This window comes from Pseudopodoces humilis, chromosome 9 (genome assembly GCF_049639895.1).
Source record: "Pseudopodoces humilis isolate 2021_Gansu_Grassland_sample_001 chromosome 9, ASM4963989v1, whole genome shotgun sequence".
NCBI classification, from domain to species: Eukaryota; Metazoa; Chordata; class Aves; order Passeriformes; family Paridae; genus Pseudopodoces; species Pseudopodoces humilis.
In genome coordinates, this window is record NC_142208.1 from 4,219,500 (window position 1) to 4,242,558 (window position 23,059).

The 23,059-nt window shown below is 43.7% G+C and overlaps 1 protein-coding gene across 3 annotated transcripts in view; it reads right to left on the bottom strand.

The window, feature by feature from the left end:
• PCDH15 (protocadherin related 15) overlaps nt 1-23,059 on the bottom strand; it is a 665,923-nt gene that overhangs the window by 367,857 nt on the left and 275,007 nt on the right. For all 3 annotated transcript variants that reach the window (XM_088059571.1, XM_088059572.1, XM_088059570.1), the window contains exon 4: nt 14,071-14,118. The gene's annotated coding sequence lies outside the window, so the exon portion shown is untranslated. The remainder of the gene's footprint in view (nt 1-14,070; nt 14,119-23,059) is intronic.

Below are 23,059 nucleotides of genomic sequence, written 5' to 3' on the forward strand. Positions count from 1 at the left end.
TAAATCAACAAGAAAAGAAGAAAAAAGAGAACAAACCTTGTACCTAAATGAAGGAATTTCACAATTTCAAACTACAAGAATTTAACTCAGTTACATTCAGATTTCTGTTATTATTTTGCCTTAAAATGGTAGATTTTTGCCTGAACCAGAAACCCTGTGCACATAGTTGTTGTTTTCCATGACTCCAGCAGAAGCAGCTCCTCTTGCCTTTACCAGGCATGGGAGGGCGACAGCCCAACCACATTTTCTGAAGCAGCAGGATATTCACCTGGAACAAACTAGGAGGGGCAAGAAAGCCTAACCCTCCTTTTACACTTTTCTGAATAAAACAATGACACTGGCCAATAAAAAGGGAGCAAGAAATATAAATTGCAATCACATTGAAATTAGGATTCAATAGAATATTAGAATCATTCAGGATGAAAAAGACCTCCAAGGTTATCAATTCTAACTTTGGACTGAATACCACCACATCCACTCAGTTTTTGAACAATTGTTGATTTATATGAAACTGAGAAAATGTCAGTATCCAAAAATAAATTAATTTATTTTAAACCCTGTTGTAAGAGAGAATTTGCTTTCTTTTTCAATGTTTCTCCCTTTCACCATTCAGATTTTCTTGTTAAAGTCTTCTCCTAGGTCCTGTGGAAGTGGTGACAGGGACAAAAGGGATAGTGAGGAAGGAGGCAAAAGACAGAAGGGTTAGGAAGACAGAAGCATTGCTGAATCAAAAAAAAAGAACAATCTATATTCCAGAGAATCTGATGAGTGAGACCAGTCTCATCTCAATGAGGCTTTATCCTGTTCAGCTGAGGAGTGATCCTGCCTTCCTTTATCCCAAGCATGCAAGGAATGAATTGGAATAGCTGCAGATTAGTTACACCTGTTCAGATAAAATGGAGATTCATCCTAAAGCCAGCACCACGAATCACAGCACATTCTTCCAACAGGGCTGGCAGAAGCATGGAAAAAATTTTTCTGAAGACTCTTTGTCACCTTCAGCAGGAATGATTCCTAGTCTACTTTTCAAGTGGTATCTGCTCATGTTTTGTTTTGGTCTCCTCTGCCTTTTAACATTTGAAAATCTCCTGGGAAGTCTGAAAGGAAAAAGGACAGAGGGACAGTTGAATGAGATGTGAAATTAAGGCCGTGCACATCAATGTTTCCCGCTGCCAATCACCATTTCAGCTGTGAAACGTCCTTCCAATGATCAGGTGCAGATGATGTAGGAGATTCCTGAAGCTGGAAATACAGAGTAGAGATGGATTGGTAGGATTTGTAGCTTGAGCAGTTTTTCACCTCTTGAAAGCTGGAGGAGTGAAGTTATCCCTTGGGTTAATATTCTACAACCTGTAGAAACCCCAGGGTATTTTAAATTCATTTTATATGAGCAGTACTTGAAATCTGATGGGTCAGTAAACCCATCTAACATCAAGTTCCAGCTACATTATTAACACCCAAAGTGTCAGGTTTTGAGGTATTTCCATATGGATGGAAGCTGAATAATCAGTTTCATTTTACTTAATGTAATAAGTAAATAATAAACTCATGGCTATGAATTAATCCCACTTCATCCCATGACCTCTTTGTCTCTTGGGCAATCCTTTAGTTTATTCTTAGAAGTTTTCCCTTAAAACAGTTTAATCATCACCACCTTTGGCCATTTAGTCATGTTCATTTACTCCTTCAATGGCAGAAGTGAAACTCATTTCCTCACACTCTCAAGAGATTTTAGTGCCCTTTGAGAAATCTTGCACTGATCCCAAAAAAGCAGAGTGGGAATCTTCATGGAATAAATCGCCTAACTGTTGACACATGCTTGGACCTCAACTCTTCATCTACACCATAGTGAAATTCAATTTATAAAACATTCCTGCTAGAAAAAGCGAATTTATTAAATACAGTACCACTCATTATGATATGAAAAGCACATTCAAGTGAAAAAAGTAATTTTGTTTGTAAATTTTCCTTGGAATGAAACGAAAGTGTGCATGGAAATTATCCCAAGCAAATCTCTCGGCTCCATCCCTCTGATCATTTTGGTGCCTCCTCTGGATTTGCTCCAGAATGACCACTTTTCAGTTTTCTCTTTCTGTTGTCATAACAACCATAGGTCTCCTGTCTTTCTGGAGACAGACCAGATACAGCCTCTCATTGATTCCCCAGTTCCAAAGCCTCTGGAAGGTGACACCCGGTTGTGGAGGGGGTTGGTTTAGACACCACTGATATTACCCTGAAAAACTCATCTCTGAGGAGGCAACTCTTTATTTTCAGCTGGCCCTGGCTGCAGAGGTCACAAGTTTCTCTGGAGGACAGGAATGACATATTCAGTGTATTACTCGGGCAGGAATTGAATTACTGCTCTCCCAAGCCTGGCATTTGACTTGTCTGTCAAGTACATAACATCTAATAAAAGGCACTGGGCTGTTTCACTGTGCTGACTTGCAGCTCTCAGATGCTGGAGGAGATGGGGTTGGCTTTGTCTTGATGTTCAGGCTTGGCAATAATTTTGAACCAGATGAATAAATATGTGTTCTGTAAGGCTCTTTCTCTACAAATTTAATAACGAGTTTCAGGGGTTGAGGTGAGAACAGGGGAAAGTTTGGATAAATAAAAGTGTTGGAATGTCCCAGGAGGGCCTAATGTTTATCTAGCAAATGTTCTATGCATTACAGCACTTCTTTTCTGACTGTAACAGGAGCTTCAAGGCACGAGCTAGGAGGTGGTGGATCAGTCCTGGTAAGAGTTTCAGGCTGCCTCTGGAATTAATTTTGGGTATTATCTCAATCCCAATACTACAGAATGACAGGCATGATGCAGAACCTGGCATCACTCACTTGGTGAAGAGACAAAGCCCAGAACACATACCAAATAACACAAAGCCAGTCCAAGACAATGCTCCAAAAGGGCTTGAAGAGGGAGCTGAGGCTTCATCCCTGAGAAGTCTGTGTCTCAGGCCAGGCCATGACAGGTAAATCCTGCAGTGGGACAGGTAGCAAAGGCAGCACTCTCAGGAGCCATGAGCAGAGCAGGGGGAAGAAGGGTTGCCCACCAGAGCAGCAAACCTGAAGCCTTGTGCAGGCACTGCCCAGAGAAGTGAAATGCTCCCATTTCTGCCTTCCAATGTGTACAACTCCAGAATATCCCACTTGAAATCTGTTGGGATGCCACTAGAACAGGATGCTCTGCCTCAGCTCCAGAGTGATTTGGGACAGCTCTGGTACAGAGCAGCCTGTGTGTGCATAGGAACAAGAGAATCCAAGGAATGTTTATGGGAACCCTCTCCAAGTAAGGACTCAAAGTTTGCAGTGACCATGGAGGATTCAGAAGCCGTCTGACCTAGTCAGCACCATTTTATAAACAGTCATGTTTAAAGCAACACTGATTTAGTCACTGGTCCTTGAGGGTCAGAAGAACAGAATAAGCTGGGAAGCCTCTAAACAAAGAGTTTCATCTTCCCAGAACAGTAGTGTGGGAGTAACATCTTGCCCATATCTCCAAAAAGAAGATCTGCTAATGGGAAGATGCAGAATTATAGAGCACAAGGTTGTTCAGTAGGGCCACATTGCCATCCTATGAGGGACAGCTCCCATCTCTGCTCTGGGAGCAGGGAAGGGCTGGAGCTGTGCCAGGCCAGGCTCAGGCTGGAGATCAGGGAAAGGTTATTCCCCAGAGGGCACTGGCACTGCCCAGGCTCCCCAGGGAATGAGCATGGCCTGAGGCTGCCAGAGCTCCAGAAGCATTTGGACAACATTCTTAGGCATGGGATGGGATTGTTGAGGTGTCTGGGCAGGGCCAGGATTGGACTAGATGATCCCTATGGATACCTTCCAATTCAGGATATTCCATGATAATACATCAACCTACTTCTGCCCAGACCAAATTCCTAAAGATTTTGGAAGAAGCTTTGGCTAAGCCAAAACAAGGAGTGTGGGCAGTTGCTGTTGTGGCCAGAGCCAACTACTCAGAACCATGGATGAAATCCAGGGTCTTCAGAGGAAGAAATAAAGAAAACCTTTAAACGTTTATTTTTCTCACTTCTCTGTATCAGATGCTTGCACATCTTGATTAGAATTCAGGATGACTCATATTCCACGGCTCTTCTCATCCCTAAAATACTACCACACAGAGTTGCTTGCAAAGATGCTCTAAGGCATAGTGAACAAAATCCCTGATAGGAATTTTCTTCCTCTTTATTCAAATAAATTTTAACTCTTTTCCTTTTCAGACCTCCAGACTGATACATAACAGCAGCCACTATTTAAATTAGGTGGTGATGGTGAGTTTCTGTGATGTACTGTCCATTATTTTAAATTAAACCAAGAAAGAGTGGACTCTTATCACAACTATTGAAAGTGGTTTTCCTTCCCTGTCGATTTACATCCAAATAACCAACTTATCAACCTTGCAAATGTCAACCTGCACTGAGGCAAGGAGTTGTGAAGTTCTTAAGCAGACACTCTCCTTGGGACTGAAAGGTCAGTGTGCATGTTATTTATTTTTCCTGGGGAAAGATTCTACTCTTAACTCAGGGAAGGCTTTTACTCTATCCACAGAAATAATAATGGAAGGCTTTAACCAAGAAAAGACCAGCCCCAGCCTAAATAAAAAAAAAAAAAAAGAATCCTCAAAAGGATTCATTTTTTTAACATGCAGACAGAAATATATCCTGAGAATAAAATCAGGAATGGAAGGGCATTGTCTTCCAAGAAGTGTCCTGGCACAAGCCCAGGTTTGGATTCTACTCCTCTTGAAGGAGTCAAATCTGCCAAATCCACTCTGACTTCCACATGGCAATGTTTCTTACTGAGACCTCTTTCCCACCAATTTTAAATACCCTTAAAAACCATCCTGTCCTGGTTTGGGCTGGGATAGAGTTAAACCACAAGACAAACTTGTATTTCTCTGTTTCACTCCTCTTACTGGAAACCCCAATAACCACTAATTTTATAATGAAGTGACATTATGGCAAAGACAATCCTGCTGCCTGGCTGGCTCCCACTGACACAATCAACACAATGCAACCAAACATTTTGTTCCTTACGGCATTGTTTTAGTTCAGAGAATTGAGACAAGATGGTGAAAATAAGGAAAAATTGTGGCTGGAGAAATCAAGCTCTAGGGTTAGCTTGGAAGACAGATGAAATAAGAAAACAGCACTGCACTAAAACATCATTTTTAATGTGCCAGAACCACTGCTTTGAGGGGAGGAACAGCAGCAATGCAAATCCTACAGCAAAATTTATCAAAATAATCCTAATTTCTGAATAATAAAGCCATTATTGTTGTAACAAAGGACAGTCTTGCTCTTAAGCTTCCTTGAGCACACTGGTCCGTCTTCTTACACAGCAGCACAAGGGAAGTCAGAGAATATCTTGGAATCACTAAAGTTGGAAAAGACCTTTAAGAGCATCAAGTCCAACCATCAACCAGCACCACCACCCTGTTCTCCACCAAACCATATTGTCAAGTGTCACATCCACACATTTTTTTAACACCTCCAGGAATGGGGACTCCAAACCTCCCTGGGCAGCCCCTGCCAAGGCCTGAGCTCCCTTGCCATGGGGAAATTCCTCCTGGTGTCCAACCTGAGCCTCCCCTGGCACAGCTTGAGGCCGTTTCCCCTTGTCCTGTCCCTGTTCCCTGGCAGCAGAGCCCGACCCCCCTGGCTGTCCCCTCCTGTCAGGGAGTTGAGTAGAGAGTGCAAATGTCTGATTCCCAGATCACCCAAACTGCCAGAAACCAGAGATCAAAAAGGCACAGCCTTTCATTAAATCAAATAATTTCATTGATGCATCATAGATTTTATAGAACCCATTTTTTTATCAAGCCAGGTGAATTCACAAGACACAAGGTTTCACTAATGAGCTGAAATTGTTTAAAGGAATTTCTTCACACTGGTTTTTAGCATAAGGAAAAGCAAAGCCTTCTCCCTTCTCAGTTAATTAATGTGAAGTCGCTGGTTTATGACACACTTTTGCCAGCAACTTCCCTCTTGCATCAAGCCCCTATCAGGACGTTTATCAGGAAGCTTTATTTAATAACATGGGGTTCTAAATTGGTTCCTTTAATGACAGTATTTTATGCATGCTGTGTGAGAGCTGGAACACAACATATAGAGATATTTTTGTGGTAATGCGTAACTGCAAACCTGGGATGTAAAAAAACAAGTGAGGCATAAAGGGAATGGAAAATAGGGATGCTATCACAGAACCACTCAGGGTTTCGGCTGGAAGAGACCTGAGACCTTAAAGCCCATCCAGTCCCACCCCTGCCATGGGCAGGGACACCTTCCACTATCCCAGGTGGCTCCAAGCTACAGTGTCCACCCTGGCCTTGGACACTTCCAGGGATCCAGGGGCAGCCACAGCTGCTCTGGGCACCCTGTGCCAGGGCCTGCCCACCCTCCCAGGGAAGGATTCCCCCAGACTGTGCTCTTATCTGGGCTTGTACAGACCCAGGGTCAGCACCAGCACTTGGCCTTGTTAAACCTTTTGAGATTCCCATGGGCCTCTTCCTGAGCTTGTCCAGGCCCCTCTGGATGGCCCTGTCCTTGAGCTGTGTCACTGTGCCCTCAGCTCAGTGCCTCCAGCACAGCTGCTGAGAGTGCTCTTGATTTCCCATGGATTTCATGTGGAAGGGGCTACAGGACTGGATTTACAGCTCATGGTGGCAACAGGCATGCACTTGGGCTGAAATGAAGAATGGACACCTCTACAAACAACAAAATTAGGGATTTTTTTTTTTTTTTTTTTTTTTTTGAGAGAAGTAAAAGCTACACAAAGACGGAGAAGTTGCATTCCCATTCAAAAGAGGGGTTGCCACATTTGCTGGGAAAATCATGATTTTATCTGTCCTCATGCAAGGCTTCTGGTTCTCTGTGTTCAAAGCTAAATTATTTCTCTTCTCAGATCAGGACAGCAACCAACTGGGACACACAAAGCTTCACCACTTCCTTCTCACAGCTGTCCTCTGTTTCCCAACCAGCACAATCTCCCTTTCAGTGTGGGGGGGGTCTTTCCAAGGGAACACTGTCTTCATTGCTGCTTGGACATTAAAATTGTTCTGAGTCTTGCGGCTGGTTTCTTAAAATCAGCAATCCCTGAACACTTTTGATGTGTGGCTTAGCAAAGCACTTGCCCTCTGCTGCCACTGAGGTCACCTGGGCATGATGGGACACTGTGGGGGCCACTCTCTAGAGACTCTGTCTTTGTTCATGCTACTCTGCCAAAAAAACTTCTCTGTTAAGAAACAAATGAAAAGCTTGGACCACGTGGGAGGACTCTTTTTACCCATCTTTTATCACTGCATACACTCAAACATGCAATGTCCTTCTAAATCCTCTCCTTTCACCTTTATTTGTCTTCAAAATAGGCCAAGGAACTCCTGTGGGATGGGCCATCCCCAAACTAACTCTTGAACTGTACCAGGGAGAGAAAAATCACTGTTCAAACAAACAGTTCTGCAATGTCTTTGCTCTTTCCTGGAGTCCTGACATTCCTTTTGTCCCAGAGGCTCTGACTCCCTCTCAGCTGTTCCAACTCCAGGTTGCTCCATTCTTTCCAATCCACTGGGAATGCAGGGTCTGTCTGTCTGTCTGCTCTGAGCAATCCAGAACATGTTACACATCCCCTATATTACTTATACTGGCTACTTACAAGTTGATTTTTATTTATTTATTTAAAGTTTCCATCTGTAGGTTCTGTCTCCCTTTAAAAATCTCCCCATTTCTATTGTGTTATAATGGATACCTGTTCTCTGGGAACATCTGTCCCTAATGGGCCCTGGTAGATATAACAGTGACACCATTTTCCATCTTATTACATGCATACAGTTTTGTGTTTGTTTTTCAAATCCCCACAACATTACAGCTTCCTTTCATTGTAAAACAACAACAACAACAAGAAAAAATTAGCTTCAACTCCTGATGAGTTTTTGATTCCCAACAAAAATGTCAATGCTGGGCTTGCAATGAGACATCTCAGTGTAAGGAAATATTTTCCACTGCTTACTTTATCAAATTATTAAAACCAAGTTGATGAAAATGTGTTGGCTTACATGACTAAGGGTCTGCTGTTCATTCCATTCTTTTAATCTGCCTCTTTTATTCCTTCATCCAACTATTTTGCAAGAGATGCTTTAAAATGGCACTTTAGAATGGACTTGGAGACTCACAGCATCTGTACCGTGTATAGCTCCAAATATTTTAGATCCTAACAGATCTAACCTCTAACCTGAACAAAAACCCATCCTGCTGCATCCTAGTGTCACCATCTACCTCTTGAGAGATGGATTCATCCACATGGGGATGTCCATGTAGCAGCAGGAAGGTCTCAGCTGGCTGTGGATAAGTGTGAGTCATTTGTTCTCAAGCTCCCACTCCTAGTACAGCCTTTAACACATTATGATTCTTAGGAGATGGGCTGAAAAGACTCCAAAATTATAGAATATGAGGGGAAAAGTGGAGCAGGTGAGGGGAGGGTATGCCTGACACTGAATACATCCCATGAAAACATCCCTAACACCTTACCAGACCCATCCAGTTACAGAAGAAGGGAAACATGCCAGAAATCAAGGAATCCTCAAATCAAAAAGGTCTTCCTGGACTCCTGAGGCAACTTGTGGAGTCCCAGGGCAGAGGAATAATCAACAGTGGCATTGCTGGATATGAGCAAATACAAATGACAGATCCCTCAGGTTTTTTCTCCAAAGCCTGGGGGCACACACAAACTGGGGGCCCAGCTCTCGCTCCTGGGAGGTGTTCCTGAGAACTGCAGGTGAGCCTGCACTCAGAAATCTCATCCCTTACCTAAAATCCTACTTGAAAAATGTTTGTTTGCATCCCAGCTGTTTGTTTGGAAAGCTCTTCAGAATTCCGCTCATCTCCCTGGTTAACAGATTTTCTCCCAATTTCCAGTTTAAACACACTGAGGACATACTTTAGCCCACCAGACTGTCCAGCTGGATCATCAGCTTCTATTCCCTTCTATTCCCTGTTTGAACCCTCAATGTATTGTTAAAAGCTGAGCATCTCTATTTTGCTAGGAAAGGAATTGGATCCAAATCAGTTCTGTCCCAGAGAGGAGGGAGGAAGGAACACCAGGTCATGCCTCATCCTTCTCTCCACTCTCCGAGTTTAAATAGACCTTCATCTGATGACAACCAACCCAACCACAAACACATGAGTGAGCCTTGGACAACTGGACAAACTTGCCTATTCACCAGTCACAGTCTGAAACCCCTTCCAGCAGTGTGGGATTTTTTAGGAGCTCCATCGCCAGTGGTTTCTTGCTCCTCCCATTTAAAGCCCCAGGACAAGCTACAAACAGCTCCTTCACAGGGGAGTCCATCAAACCCAGAAATCCCTCCCTGACAGGAGCAGCCCCTGAGGAAGAACAGAGATATTCATCCCATGGGACAATTTCCCTTAGCTTCCAACTGACCCCAAAGACTTGCAGCTCACTCGCTTCCTTAACAAAAAGGATTTATATTTTTCAGGCCCTGCTATGAAACTTCCAGAATTAAAGCTAACATGGAACAGGTTGCCCAGGGCTGTCTCTGCCCCATAATCCCTGGAAGGGTTCCAGGCCAGATTGAAGAGGGCTTGGAGCAACCTGGGATAGTGGAAGTTGTCTCAGCCCATGAGAGGGGGCTTTGAAGTCCTTTCCAACCCAGGCCATTCTGGGATGATTCCTTGATGATGATTCTGGGAGAGACATATTTTGTATTTTACAGCTCTTGGCTGGTGAGTGGCAATGCCCAGCTCAGGACTCATCACCTGTGGGTGGAATATTTGTCTTCTTCTCTTTGCATCCAGCTCTGGAGGATTTCACCTGCCACTGCCTTGCCCAGCAGTTAATTCTGCCTCAATCCTGCTGCAGTTTCCCACAGTCAGCACTCAGCTTCAGTGCTCTGAAGGAAGCACCGGCAACACATTCTGTGTCTTTCGCAGCTCATTTATCAGTTGAGTATCACAGGTTTGTGCAGATTCCTTGGAGACTGTGCTGCTGTAGTCCTCTCACTCAGGAAACTGCTCAGTTACTCCAACCTTCTGTTTCCTATCTTCTGACCAATTTTTTCACTGATTTGTAGAGCATTCCTTTTCTTTCTCATCCTTTTGTCTTTAATCCCAAATCCTCAGAGGGTTGGACACAGAGAACAGCACATTCATGATGATCTACTCCTGTTTCATTGATGAGGACCCATTTTGGGGATAATTTGCTCCTTTTAACTATCATCTTGGTGTCAGTCTAGGGATGCAGGTGGTATTGTGCTAAGATTTCCCATCCCTGGAAGTATCCAAGGCTAGGTTGGAAAGGGCTTGGAGCAGCCTGGGAGTGTGGAAGGTGTCCCTGCCCATGGCAAGGGCATGGAACTAGAAGAGCTCCCTCTGGAGCTCCCCTTGAGAGGGCTCTGCCTCCAGCTCTATCCCAGTGGCTGACCTGCTGCTGTTCCTCTACACCCTCATGGAGGTTTCCTACCTGAAGGAACAGGACTGCTCACTTAGAGCCCAAGATCCACTCTGGCTTGGTTCCATTTTTTGGTTTGTTTGGGGATTTCTGAAGAGGAGGAGGCAGATGGGCTGGTTCCACAAAAATCAGTTCCAAGGCTGCTACAATAACCCACTTCTTGCTAGTCTGGCACCTTCCTCCTACTTCCCAGGCAAGGTTGGTTTCACACCTGCACCGATTCATAGACTTGATGGAATCAGGTTCAGAACTTAATATTTTAGATCTAAGATTTTATTTATTCTGACTTTATAACATACCTAGGCTCTGAACTATTTAGAGTAAATCACAGCTCTTGGAGGAACAGGTGTCCTGGCAAATTCTGGAGTTGTCAAAGCTTCAGCTACGTGCTACAACCAAATACTTCCCCTAAAAAAAAAGTTGAACTTCCATATGCTGAAACTCTTGTTTTGTTTACAGCACCCCCCTGCTCTTAGTCCCTAACACAGTGGCTTATTATTATTACATTTTATGCTGTATTTGTTCTACTAATCCAGAAAATCAACAAAATTTTTTGTGTAGTTCTTGTGTCCTTCATAGCATTACAGGAGTTTCAAAACCTGCATTGTTGGGGAGGGTGAAACAGGGAAACCTTATGAATGTGATTGTTTGGCAGAAGATTCTGAAAATATGAAGCCTAGAATCGAAGTAGAAATGAAAGCCTGCTTAGAGTCATGATGCTGAGTACTAGTTACTATATAACTCTTAAAAACGAGATTCACTTAATAAATTATAAAAATAATTTAATATAAATAAAAGACAATTAGGAGACATAAGAAATAAAGCAAAGGGTTAAAACGGCCGGGTGCCTTGGCGCGCTGCCAAGAGCACACCTGGTATCCTATGGATACCCCTTTTATCCCATCCTTGCTGTGAGGGGTTAATGCATATTCAAGCATGTCCCCTCCCTGGTTCCGCCTTCTTGGATCATGCTTCTGCACAGTCTCAGTTTCTGCTTGTCATCATAATTTTTTTGCTGGTCATCATTATTCTTGCTGGTCAGCATTCTTTTGGAGTCTGGTTTCCTTTTCTCTGCAGATGGTCAGTTGTTGATAAGAGTCTGGGCCCCTCATCCTTCTTCTGAGGGCAGCTGAGCTTATCTTTCCCCCCTGCCCACGTCCTGGTACTGGCTTTTTGATAACAGTTTGGCTTCTATTGTTCTCTTGATAAGAGTTTGAGCCCCACTGTCCTTGCCCTCTGGGGTTTCCTTGCCTGGTACCTAGGAAATTCTTTTAAGCTTAAGACTTGTTAGCAAGAAAAAAGTACATACATAGCTAAAAAGTATTTAACATATAATATTCATCTGCGAAAGCCAATATCACAATACAAATTTATAACATAACCAAAGAACAATAGCCTAGCCAGCTAAAGGAGAATCCCTGCTGATGAAACAATGTCCTTCTGCTGATACAAAGTCCAAAGGTCAAGAAGCAAGGGAAGAATTTGTAAAGCTTTTAGAGTTTAAAATGCAACACTGTATGTTAATATGGAGATTCTCATAGGCTGTATGTAAATTATTTAGTGGGTGTATCTCGTAGTGATTGGTTACTGGGAATTAGAATATTCACTATAGAAAAAGATATATTGTTTTGTAACAAGAACTTCGCTCTCTCAGCTCTTAGCTCCTACCCCTCTTTTAGCCCTTCCCTGCTCTTATCCCTCTCTCAGCTCCTAGCCTTTCCCCATCTCTTAGCCCTTCCCTACCCCTCTCCCTGCTCCTAACCCCGCTCCTAGTTTCTCCCTCCCTTACCCTCTTAGTTTTCCCCGCTCTCTCTGTCTTGTTTTTCCCTCTTTCCTCCTCTTACCCCTCTCGTCCTCCCCCTCTCTCCTAAGCCTCCCTAGTTTTTCCCCGCTCTCCCTCTGTTGCTCTTGTGTCATCCCTCCCCATCTTTAACTTCTTCTCTCCTGTTCTCCCCGTCTCTCTCTCCCCTCTCCCCCTGGCCACGTGGACGCTGAGGCTGGCGGCGGACACGGGTCTCTCCCTCTCTTTGCCCTTACAATAAATTTCTTATACCTGAACAGCTTGACCCTGGAGAAGACTCTCACCGTGAGCGAATGTTTTGAATAGCAATACTGCATCAGAGACCTTGTGCCAAGGCCACTAAAGAAGTATTAGGGAGTGCTCTTCATGGGACCCGTCCCTCAGGAATGCTTCTGGTTCCTCCTCTGCACCTGGAGCTCACCTCATCCTGTCCCAGTCTCCTCTTTTCCAAGCTCCTTATCTGCCTTAGCCAGTTCCTTATAATTCCTGTATTAATCTGTGCCATCTCCGCTTTCAATAATAATTTCCTCTGGGAACTGCACTGAATAAATGCTGCCTATAAATACAGAGAGCTTAAGCCCCCTGCATCTCTGTAGTGTGAGATGTTCACTGGCTCAGCAAAAAGAACCAGCCTGGTACTCTGATAAAATCACCTGCTGCGCAGAATTTTCCCTTTTATCCCACTTTTCACTCAGGACCTTCTGGATTACTCTCTGTTCCAAATCTGACCTAAGAAATGAGCTGATCTGCATGGACTTTCCAGGATCTCTTTTTGTCCAGTCACATCAGAATGCATTATATTCCCAGATGGAAATAAACATTAAATTTTTTGCTAGGGAGCAGATATAACAATTGGAAAAGTGATAGATTGGCTTTCTCCAAAGGAAGTCACTAACAAAGCCAAGAGCTTTGCTATGCTTTAGTCAAATAAATCACACAGACTCAGCAACAAAATATCCCACCTAAAAGGAGAATTGGAATTGCAGGATGATTTTCCAGCTTCTTCTCTTGACAGCAGCATGAAACTGATGTGGATGTAGAAGGGGAATGGAAATCCTGCCTTTTTTGCCTGACAATTTTTTGGCAAGAATTAGCTCCTGCCATCTGAGAACAACTGTTTCATGTTGAGCATCAAGTTTTGAATCTTTATCTAAATTTTTCCCAGGAAAGAAAAGACTTTCTTTGCATTGCAGTTTATGTTGGCACCCGAGTTCAGTACCCAGAAAAAAGAACCTGCCACATTTCCTCCTCCTACTCCTCCCCTCTTGCCATTCTGTGTTCAAAATCCCAGCCAGAATTTAAACACAACTTGAAGGGGGGATAACCCTGGTCATGAGATGTGCATTCCCATCAAAACCAAAGCTCTTTTCCCTGTGGTCCAGCACAGCTGTTGAGGCGATTTCCATCTTGTGATTCCAATCAATAAATTCTCAGTGCCACAGAGTGTGCAGCAGCCAGCATTCCAAAGGGACACATTTTCCATCCTTTCCCCAACACATTTTTGGAGTTGGTAATTTCAAAGACTTGACCTTCATCATGGGAGAATGGTTCTCATTGTGTGTCTGTACAGACATCCTAAAACATTCCTGAATTTAACACCAGTAAACCAAAAGTTAAGAAGTACAAGGAAAAAAAAAATGTCATTTTCAGGAAGTGCAGTGGACAAACTGGCAAATGAAAAACACCCAGAAGTGAACTCAGCCTCAAGGAATACAGGTTATTTCAAATTATTCAAGAGAGAATTTTGGGAATGATTTGCAGCAAAAACATGTCCATATTAAAAAGGAATTATCACAGTACCTTAACTGCACTTCTCAGCCATAGGTGTGGAGATTATATGTTGATCACCTGGAAAATGTAAAATTGAATATTAATGATATTGTTCATATCTTAATTACTGATTAAGAAGAGCAACTAATATTTTATTTAAATAGTCCTTTAAATTTAAACTACCCTTTATTTAAATAGTTTTCACTTCCCAAACAAACAGAGAAGAGCAGAACACACAGCTTTCAATGTCTGCTGTTTTATTCCTGATAAAGGCAGCTTCAAATAAGAAAAATAACAAGAAAACAACGCCTGAGGTTTTCATTAAAGTAGTTTACATATTTTCATGAAGGCTGTCAACTTGGAAACCAGGGAGAAATTCGTAACAAGTTTTATCCTTCTAAAATACCCACCCTAAAACACATCAGGCACTTATCTGTAATTTGTTTCGACTCAAATATATTCTCCACCCTTCCCGAAGATGAAATATTGAACAGGAAAATCTCTAACTGGCTTTTTCCAGCTCTTTTATGCCATGTGCCTGTGAGTTATCCCAAGCATGGAGAACACAGCTGGGGGGTGCAGGGGTATTTTGGATTCTCCAGTGTTTATCCAACTGAGACTGTGCCATGGAGGAATTCAGAAAAATTCAGGAGGCATTAGGGCCTCCAGGCATGGACTGGGTTGGAGGTTTCACCTTTCTCCCAGCACCAAAAGGAAACACAGGGCAGCAACTCCAGGGCTCTAAACAGGGAGGGAGAGACCCAGGAGTAGGAGGCACCTTGAAACTTGTTATTGGGGGGCTTGAAAATCAAATTGCTCAGGTGCTGGTGTCATTTCACCTTTCACTTTTGGGTGAAATGACCCCAGCACCTGAGCAATTTGATTTTCAGTTTTATGAGGTCCTTATAAACACATCCAATTCCTCCCCAGTATCCCATCTATCCCTGCCCTCTGGCAGTGAGAAGCCATTCTATGTGTCCTGACTCTCCATCCCTTGTCCCAAGTCTCTCTCCAGCTCTCCTGGAGCCCCTTTAGGCACTGGAAGGGGCTCTAAATTCTTCCTTAAGCCTTCTCCTCTCCAGGCTGGTCAGCACAGAATCCACATTCCATTGCAATTAGCCAGCTCGCCTTGCTTTCTCCAAGCAGAAACCAGGAATTTTAGGCACACATAGTTTGCTTTGCAATAACCCAGACTGCTGCCTTGTTCTCAGGTGGAATAAATCCATACCACACTGGGCAGTGAGATTCAGGAGGTAACTCCTAGCGTTGAAGGTTGATGGAAATTTGGGGAAATATGTCCATGTTGTGTTGACTTCCAACAAAATATTCCATAACGGGAAACAACATGGTATTTTCATAGCCTTCAGAATTTAACTGAGTGAAAATGGGTAAAGCCTCATTAACAAGACACCAGATGTGTGTGGGAGTGCATCGCTCTTCCCAGGTCTGCTTGACCAAATCATTTATCTCTTAGATCTATATCTATATCTATATCTATATATATAGATATATACACATATATACAAAAATAAAGAAAAAGTTCAACCAGACAAAAATAAAGCACAGACAACACGCAATTCATTACAGCAGACATTTATTTGTATTTCTGAAGATATCAATCAGTTCTTATATGTTTTAAAAAAGAAAAATAAATGTTTCCAGCATAGAAATATTTTGCTGAAATTTCCACCAGAAAGAATTCCTATTCTCTGCTTTAAACAGAGCTGAAGAAAAGAAGGGTCCAGAGGGACCTCCAAGTCAATTTCAGTGCCTAAAGGGGCTCCAGGAGAGCTGGAGAGGGACTTAGGACAAGGGATGGAGGAACAGGACACAGGGAATGGCTTCCCACTGGCAGAGGGCAGGGATAGATGGGATATTGGGAAGGAATTATTCCCTGGGATGGTGGGCCGGCCCTGGCACAGGGTGCCCAGAGAAGCTGTGGCTGCCTCTGGATCCCTGGCAGTGTCCAAGGCCAGGCTGGATGGGGCTTGGAGCAGCCTGAGATAGTGGAAGGTGTCCCTGCCCGTGGCAGGGGGTGGGATGGGAGGTCTTTAAGGTTCCTTCCAAAATTTAGGTTGGGAGGGAAGTTGCTCTGGGCTATGTGTAACACAGGCACGCTCTGGCAGCAGCACGGTCACCTCTGGATTCCACATCCAAACAAAAGGCTTCCACATTCCACCTCCTAAAATCCACACTGCTAAGCCTGCAATTGCTTTGCCCAGAGAATTCTCAGTCCCTCAGGCAGAGATGAGAGGGACTAAATGAATTCCACTGCCATAAGAACAGAGTTTCCTCCTTGCTTTACTCAAAGATTAATGCCCATTGTCAGCAGCTTTTATGATAAATGATCGTCATTGTGAATTTTGGTAATGAAGATGCATCATGCTGTGTGTTGTTCACACACTACAGAACGCTTCTCCTCTAATCAGCAAGAGCTTGGAGTTCTAGAGATTGTTTTGCAGGGAAAAAAATCAGGCTATTGGGATGGGAACTGGTTTGTATTTAATGTTGTAAATAGAGCCAGAGTCCTCAATTCTGAGTTTCCCTGGATGGTGATGACAGAACCAAGGGTTGTGGCTATTCCATCAGCCTGGGCTTTGGTGTGAGAGAAGCAGGTGAAAGTAAGACTGGCTGGATGCATTTCATACACACTGTCTATAATTTTAGGGTTCACTTTGGATTTTACACTCTCCCTGGGAAGGATCAGTCACTCCCTCGGACCCTCACATCCCTGTTAGTGGGAGCAGAGCATTTGGTGTCCACTGGACACCAAATCTGCATTAGTTTCCTCATTCACATGTGCAAAAACACACAAAATTGACCCAAAATTCAATAATCATGAATAAGCACCAATGGCATTAGAATCATTGTGCAATATTTTCCTTATTATCTGCATGTTCCAGGCTGAAATTGAACAGCAACTTAATTTCTACATTAATTTCTACTTAATTTCTGACAGTTGGTGACTGCCTGAAAAAACAAGTCCCATCATTAAATCTGAAGCATTATTTTGGTGCATTCCTAGGATCCTCATTTTTGAGGGCAGCCTTCCCCTTCTTAAGGACCATGGAGATGATTAAAAGGGACGGAAAGGCTGGGAGATCTGGAAGTGTTCACCTGGAGAAGAGAAGGCTCCAGAGAGACCTCTAAGTCCATTCCAGTGCCTATAGGGGATCCCAGAGAGCTGGAGACGGAGTTGGGACAAGGGGTGGAGAAACAGGACACAGGGAATGGCTTCCCACTGGCAGAGGGCAGGGATAGATGGGATATTGGGAAGGAATTGTTCCCTGGGAGGGTGGGCAGGCCCTGGCACAGGGTGCCCAGAGCAGCTGTGGCTGCCCCTGGATCCCTGGAAGTGTCCAAGGCCAGGTTGGACATTGGGGCTTGGAGCAGCCTGGGATAGTGGGGGTGTCCCTGCCCATGGAACTGGATGAGCTTTGATGTCCCTTCTAACCTCAACCATTCCATGATTCTATGATTAAAATAGTGGGGTTAGGAATTGGATTAGGGTGGGGGTGGGGGGGGGGGGGGGGAGGGGGAGGTGAGAGGTGGGAATAAGGTTTAAGTTTAAAGTCAGGGCTCCAGGGTTTTGGTGGTTACACCTTTCCAAAGAGGCTCTTGAAGCTCCCTCCCAGTCTGCCCCTACCTGAACCCTCCTGACCTCCACAGGTACCATTAGTTGGGAATTTACAAAAAAGATCACCTTCATTAATTTCTTAGCCCTGCTCTATTTGTTTCTACCTGAAGTTTACCTTTTTCTCCCCAGTATGAGATTTTCACTCAGCCTCTTCTCCACCCAAAGAAGCAACTCATCTAAGCACTCAGGAATGTTAAAAACCAGTATGAAAACCAGTATTATCTCAGCTAAAGAAAGCAAATTCACATTTCTCATGAAGCAAGACCCCTAAATCTTTCCTTCAGCTTTGAAAATTACCCTTTTTATTTTAATTAAGCCAGTATTACCTGTAATGATGCTTACAGTGTGTACATTTTTCTATATCAGCCCCTTTATATATACTTCATCTCTATGCTTCTCTCAGTGGCTGATCTGGCATTTTGATGCAGAATGTTAGAAATTTTTATCCCTAACTCAAGAAATTGAAGAATTCTGATCAGGCCTTGAAATATTCCAGAATCTGCCTACTGCAAAGACAAATCACTCCCTTTTTTTGATGCTTGCAAGACACAATTATGAACCAAAATTGGTTGGGGTGGGGACAGCAGAACTCCTTTGCTTTCAACATTTTTTATCCTTATCTGCAGCAAAAAAAACAGGGTTTGATTTTGCCTGAAAAGTGTGTTAAAAGTTTTCAGCAGAAAAAATACAAATGCAACTGTATCCTCTAGAACGAATACAACTCATTTGCTCCAGGTTTGAGTTACAAATATACACTCATTTACTGCTTAAAAAAGGTACAGGTTTTGTTCCTAGAATCTCTTGGAAAACAACCATCTTCCAAAAAATCTCCATCAAATACTACAACTATGTAAAGGGTACTACCCTGGCATTTCTATTAAAAGTTTGCTTGTCAAATTGGAGCCATGAAAATCTGATTTACTGCCAACATTTTTTTGGAAAATCAACCCAGTCATGTTTTTCTTGGCAATGGGAAGTAAGCTTGAGTCAAAGTAAGATTTGTTTTAGCATTATTTCATGTTTTCTGAATACATTTCATATATATTTATGTCTGCCTCTGTTTCTACTGCATGGAAATGCTGCTCTCACCCAGCTGGTAGAACTTGCTTGGCTGCACACAGGAGCAGCGATTGAATTCCAAAATGAAAATCTGAGTTCCTTTTTCTCTTCTGTGCTCTTTGTCACACAAACTCACAACTGCATCTGAAGTGTATTTAAAGAATTTACTGCTTATGATAAAATTAAACCTACAAAGTAGTTTTAAAGAGATTTAGAGATCTTTTCCTAAGGGCAGGTTGTTCAAAATTTTACAGTGCCTTGGAAAATACTTGGTTTTAGGGATTTCAAGCTGCTCAAGGTGGAACCTCAAAGTCCAGTGCAGCATTCTGTTAAATCAGAGCAGAAAATGGAATTCAGTAAGGCACTGAACTTTCCAGATTTTTGAAAACTTGATGTGTGGGAGGTTCATAACCCACCCAACAGATGACAGGGATTCTCTGCTGCAAGATGTAGAGTGTAACAGCCTGGCCAGGAGCTGAGAATTCCAAGAAGTGATGATTTGAACTGGTTTGTAGAGCCCCACAATGGTGTGGGTTGGAAGGGACCTTAAAGACAACCCACTCCCACCCCAACCTGGCCTTGGACACTTCAGGGTCAGCCAAAGCACCCTGTGCCAGGGTCTGCCCACCCTCCCAGGGAACAATTCCTTCCTAATATCCAATCTGATCCTGCCCTCTGACACTGGGAAGCCATTCCCTGTGTTCTGTCCCTCCATCCCTTGTCCCAAGTCCCTCTCCAGCTCTCTGGGAGCCCCTTTAGGCAGTGGAAGGGGCTCTGAGTTGTCTGTGGAGCCTTCTCTTCCTCAGATGAACACACTCATCCCTGGAATGTAGCACAGGGGCAGTGCCTTGTTTCTCCCTATGATATTCCTTTTGGAAGATGTCTTAAAGCACAAAAGAAATGGGTCCTCCAACAAGGAGCACCCCAATGGTTTGACATGAGGAGAAATGTAAAAGATACCTTTTCTCTGGCTAATTCTGACTGCAACAGCTTTAGCTCTCTTAATCCTCACTTCTTTCTAGAAGCAGAAAACACGGTGCCAGCCCTTTCGTCTGAAATGTTCTTATTCATCAGGAAGATGGGGAGAAACCCAGGGAGAGGCAAAACTCATAGATCTGTCCTCAGCAGCTCCAGATCAGCCAAGTGCTCAGCTGGCAGTGTACATGCATGTCCCTTCCCACATCCAACTGCTCCTCAGTCTGTTCTGGCCAAGCTCCCACTCCCCCAGCACTGCTAGGAGCGTGGACCAGAGAATGCTCCAGAATCTGCTTCCATCACAGCCAAATGAGTGGAAGGGACGGAATCATCTGGCAAGAAACCACAGAAGCTCTGCAGCTGTGGGGTTTGGAGAGGTGGGAATGCAGGGACAGTGGTGGGGGGCTGCATGTTGTCCTTCTTGGCACAGACAGGGAGAAACTGGGAACAGCCTTTCCATTCTGGAAAGATGTGTATTTCAAACCTCAACCCTCAGGGGAATTTAGGCCAGCACAGGATGTAGGGTTCAATCAGATCCACATTCTTGCAGTTACAAACAGACAGTAAGCGGCATCAAATGCAAAACCCACACAGGACAGGAAAGGATTTGGGATTTATCTGTGCAAACATGGAGCTGCTCCTGGACCATAAACACAATGTTGTGGTTTCAGCCACAACCTAGGCTCAACCAGAGCATGGATGTTCCCAGACACAATCCCTCGTTTACACTCTGGGTGTTCCCACAGCTCAGAAGGCGTTTTTAAATAGGACTGACATGAACATGCACAACGAAATTACACTGTGCTTTTTAAACAAAGGGACACTCTTCCACATTTTTCATACTCATCCCTGTTGTCCTGAAATCCCCCTCCTACTCTCCAGCTTAATAAGGCTCAGGAATGTCAGAACAGCATATTGAGGTGTAAAGGCTCCCACAGTCTTTCATCCCCCAGTCTGAGTAATATTTTCTGTGTAATATTTATGTAAGCCCATTTTAGGCTGTGTTTGGCTTGGTTAATATTTTTCCCATTTAACAGAACTATTCAAGGGAACCTTCAGCAATGTATAGATTTATGTCTCCAGACACAGGCATTCACAGATATTTTTCTTTCATCAGCCCTCTATCCACTGATAAACAAAACTAAAGACAAAATCAGAAACTCATGGCCTTTAATGCTCAAGACAACACCCACATCTGCAAGAACTTTGGGACCTGAAAGCAAGAGGGTACCTACAAAGCCATTCCTGTTAAGGATCATGCACAATAAGTGACTTTACAAGCATGAAATCCCACAAATCTTTCCAGAGCTGAACCTTAAATTACCTACACACCTGTCACTGGTGGTGTCACAAGGGTTCAGTACTCGTGGGCCCAGGATTGTCTAAATTGTTCATCAATGGTTGCAGAGGAACAGTCTCAGGAACCAGCACAGTGGGGACCTGCTGGAGCAGCTCTGTGGGGAAGGACCTGGGGGACACCGAGCTGTCCCTGAGGCAGCAGAGTGTCCTGGGGGTGCTGGGGGACACCGAGCTGTCCCTGAGGCAGCAGAGTGTCCTGGGGCCAAGGAGGCCAATGGCATCCTGGGGGCAGCAGGAGGAGCATTCCCAGCAGGGCAGGGAGGGATCCTGCCCCTGTGGGCAGCCCTGGAGGCAGCTCTGGAGTGCTGTGTCCAGCTCTGGCTCCTCAGCACAGCAGGGCCAGGGAGCTCCTGGAGCGGGGCCAGCGGAGGCTGCGCAGCTGAGGAAGGGCCTGGAGCATCTCGGTGCCCAGGAAAGGCTGAGGGAGCTGGGGCTGCTCAGCCTGGAGAGGAGCCCCAGCTGAGAGGGGCCCTCAGGCCTGGCTGGCCCTGGCTGCAGGGAGGGCTCCCAGCAGGGCCCAGCCTCTGCTCCGGGGGCCCAGCAATGGCACCAGAGCCACGGGCAGGGCCTGATGGCAGCAATTCCCCCTGGCCAGGAGGCACAACTTCTTCCCTGGGCAGTGCCCAGCCCTGAACACATTGGCCAGAGAGGCTGTGGGCTCTCCTGCCTGGGGCTGTGGCAGAGCTGTGTGCACACAATGCTGTGTCAGCTGCCTGCTGGTTTAAACATTGGGGCTTCAGCTTCTGTCCACAACAGGTATATTTTGCATAATTTCAGCACTTTCAGCATTATTCATCAGCATGATACAAACATAATAATTTTAGTCTTTATATTTGACTAACTTCCTGAGGAAAAACCACACTCTATTTCTAGGGCTTCTGGTTGTGAGATAATAGAAAAAGTAAATTTAATTTTTACTAAGTTCCAAAATTCCATTAAAACTGAGAGATATTTTGAGGAGTTTGTACATTGTGTCACACAGAATGAAATCCCAAAACCTGAGTGATATTTTACACCTTGGCAGTCTTCCTGCGGGAGGTTCTCAGACACTGCTAAAACTTGCTTCAACTTATTTGGTCTTAATCAGATTTGATCCCAAGTCTGGAAAAGTTCAGGACTATTTCTGTGTCTCCTGCAGCCACAGGCCCCTGTAGGCCTGCACTTTGAGATCCTAGATTTTGTGTTTCTCTACTTAATTCACAACGACAAAGGGGACCTGTGGGATTTCCAGTGCTTTTGAACCAGCAAATCCAGCAAACCTTTTAAGTATGCAAAGAAATTTCAGCCATTTCCTGACATTCCTGCAAATGAGATCTGAATTGGAGCTGTAGCATTAATACATAATACTCACATTAAATCTTAGCAAGGCAGGAGTTGTTCAGATTCATATTCCAATGAGACAAACAAGTCTCAGATGCAGAGGTGGTCTTGAAGGTGTCATTGAGGCATAATTTTAGATTTTTCCCTGCATACCATAAGTTGGAGTTCAAGGCATTTTCTTCAACATTATTAGAGAATATCTAGCTTAAAAAACTCCCATGTTTCTTATAAAAGGAGCCATGTGAATTGAAAAATCTTAAGGAAAGCTCTTCTTGCCCCATTTCCATTTTTGCAATTATTATATACATATTAATTGGAGCAAACTCTTTAGGAAATGGTTCACATAAGCAGCTTTTAGCTGATGAATTATCCCTGTCATTTAAAAACATTTACATGGCTTGTTTATGTTACTTAGTTAATTTTATTGTAATTTAGTATTAATTAACAGCCCTGCCTTTACAAGGTGTTTAATCAGTTACAACTCTTAATTACACCACAGCATTGCTTAATAAAACGACACACTATTTGGGATTAAGTTAAATTGGTTAAATTAATCTGTTATCCTCTTTTGTGGGTAATTTATTGCACGATAAAAGCAAGTTGTGAAATTATTTTCATGGCAAGTAGCCTAAAAATGATTTTACAGAGATTCTTTTTTATCTTAACTAC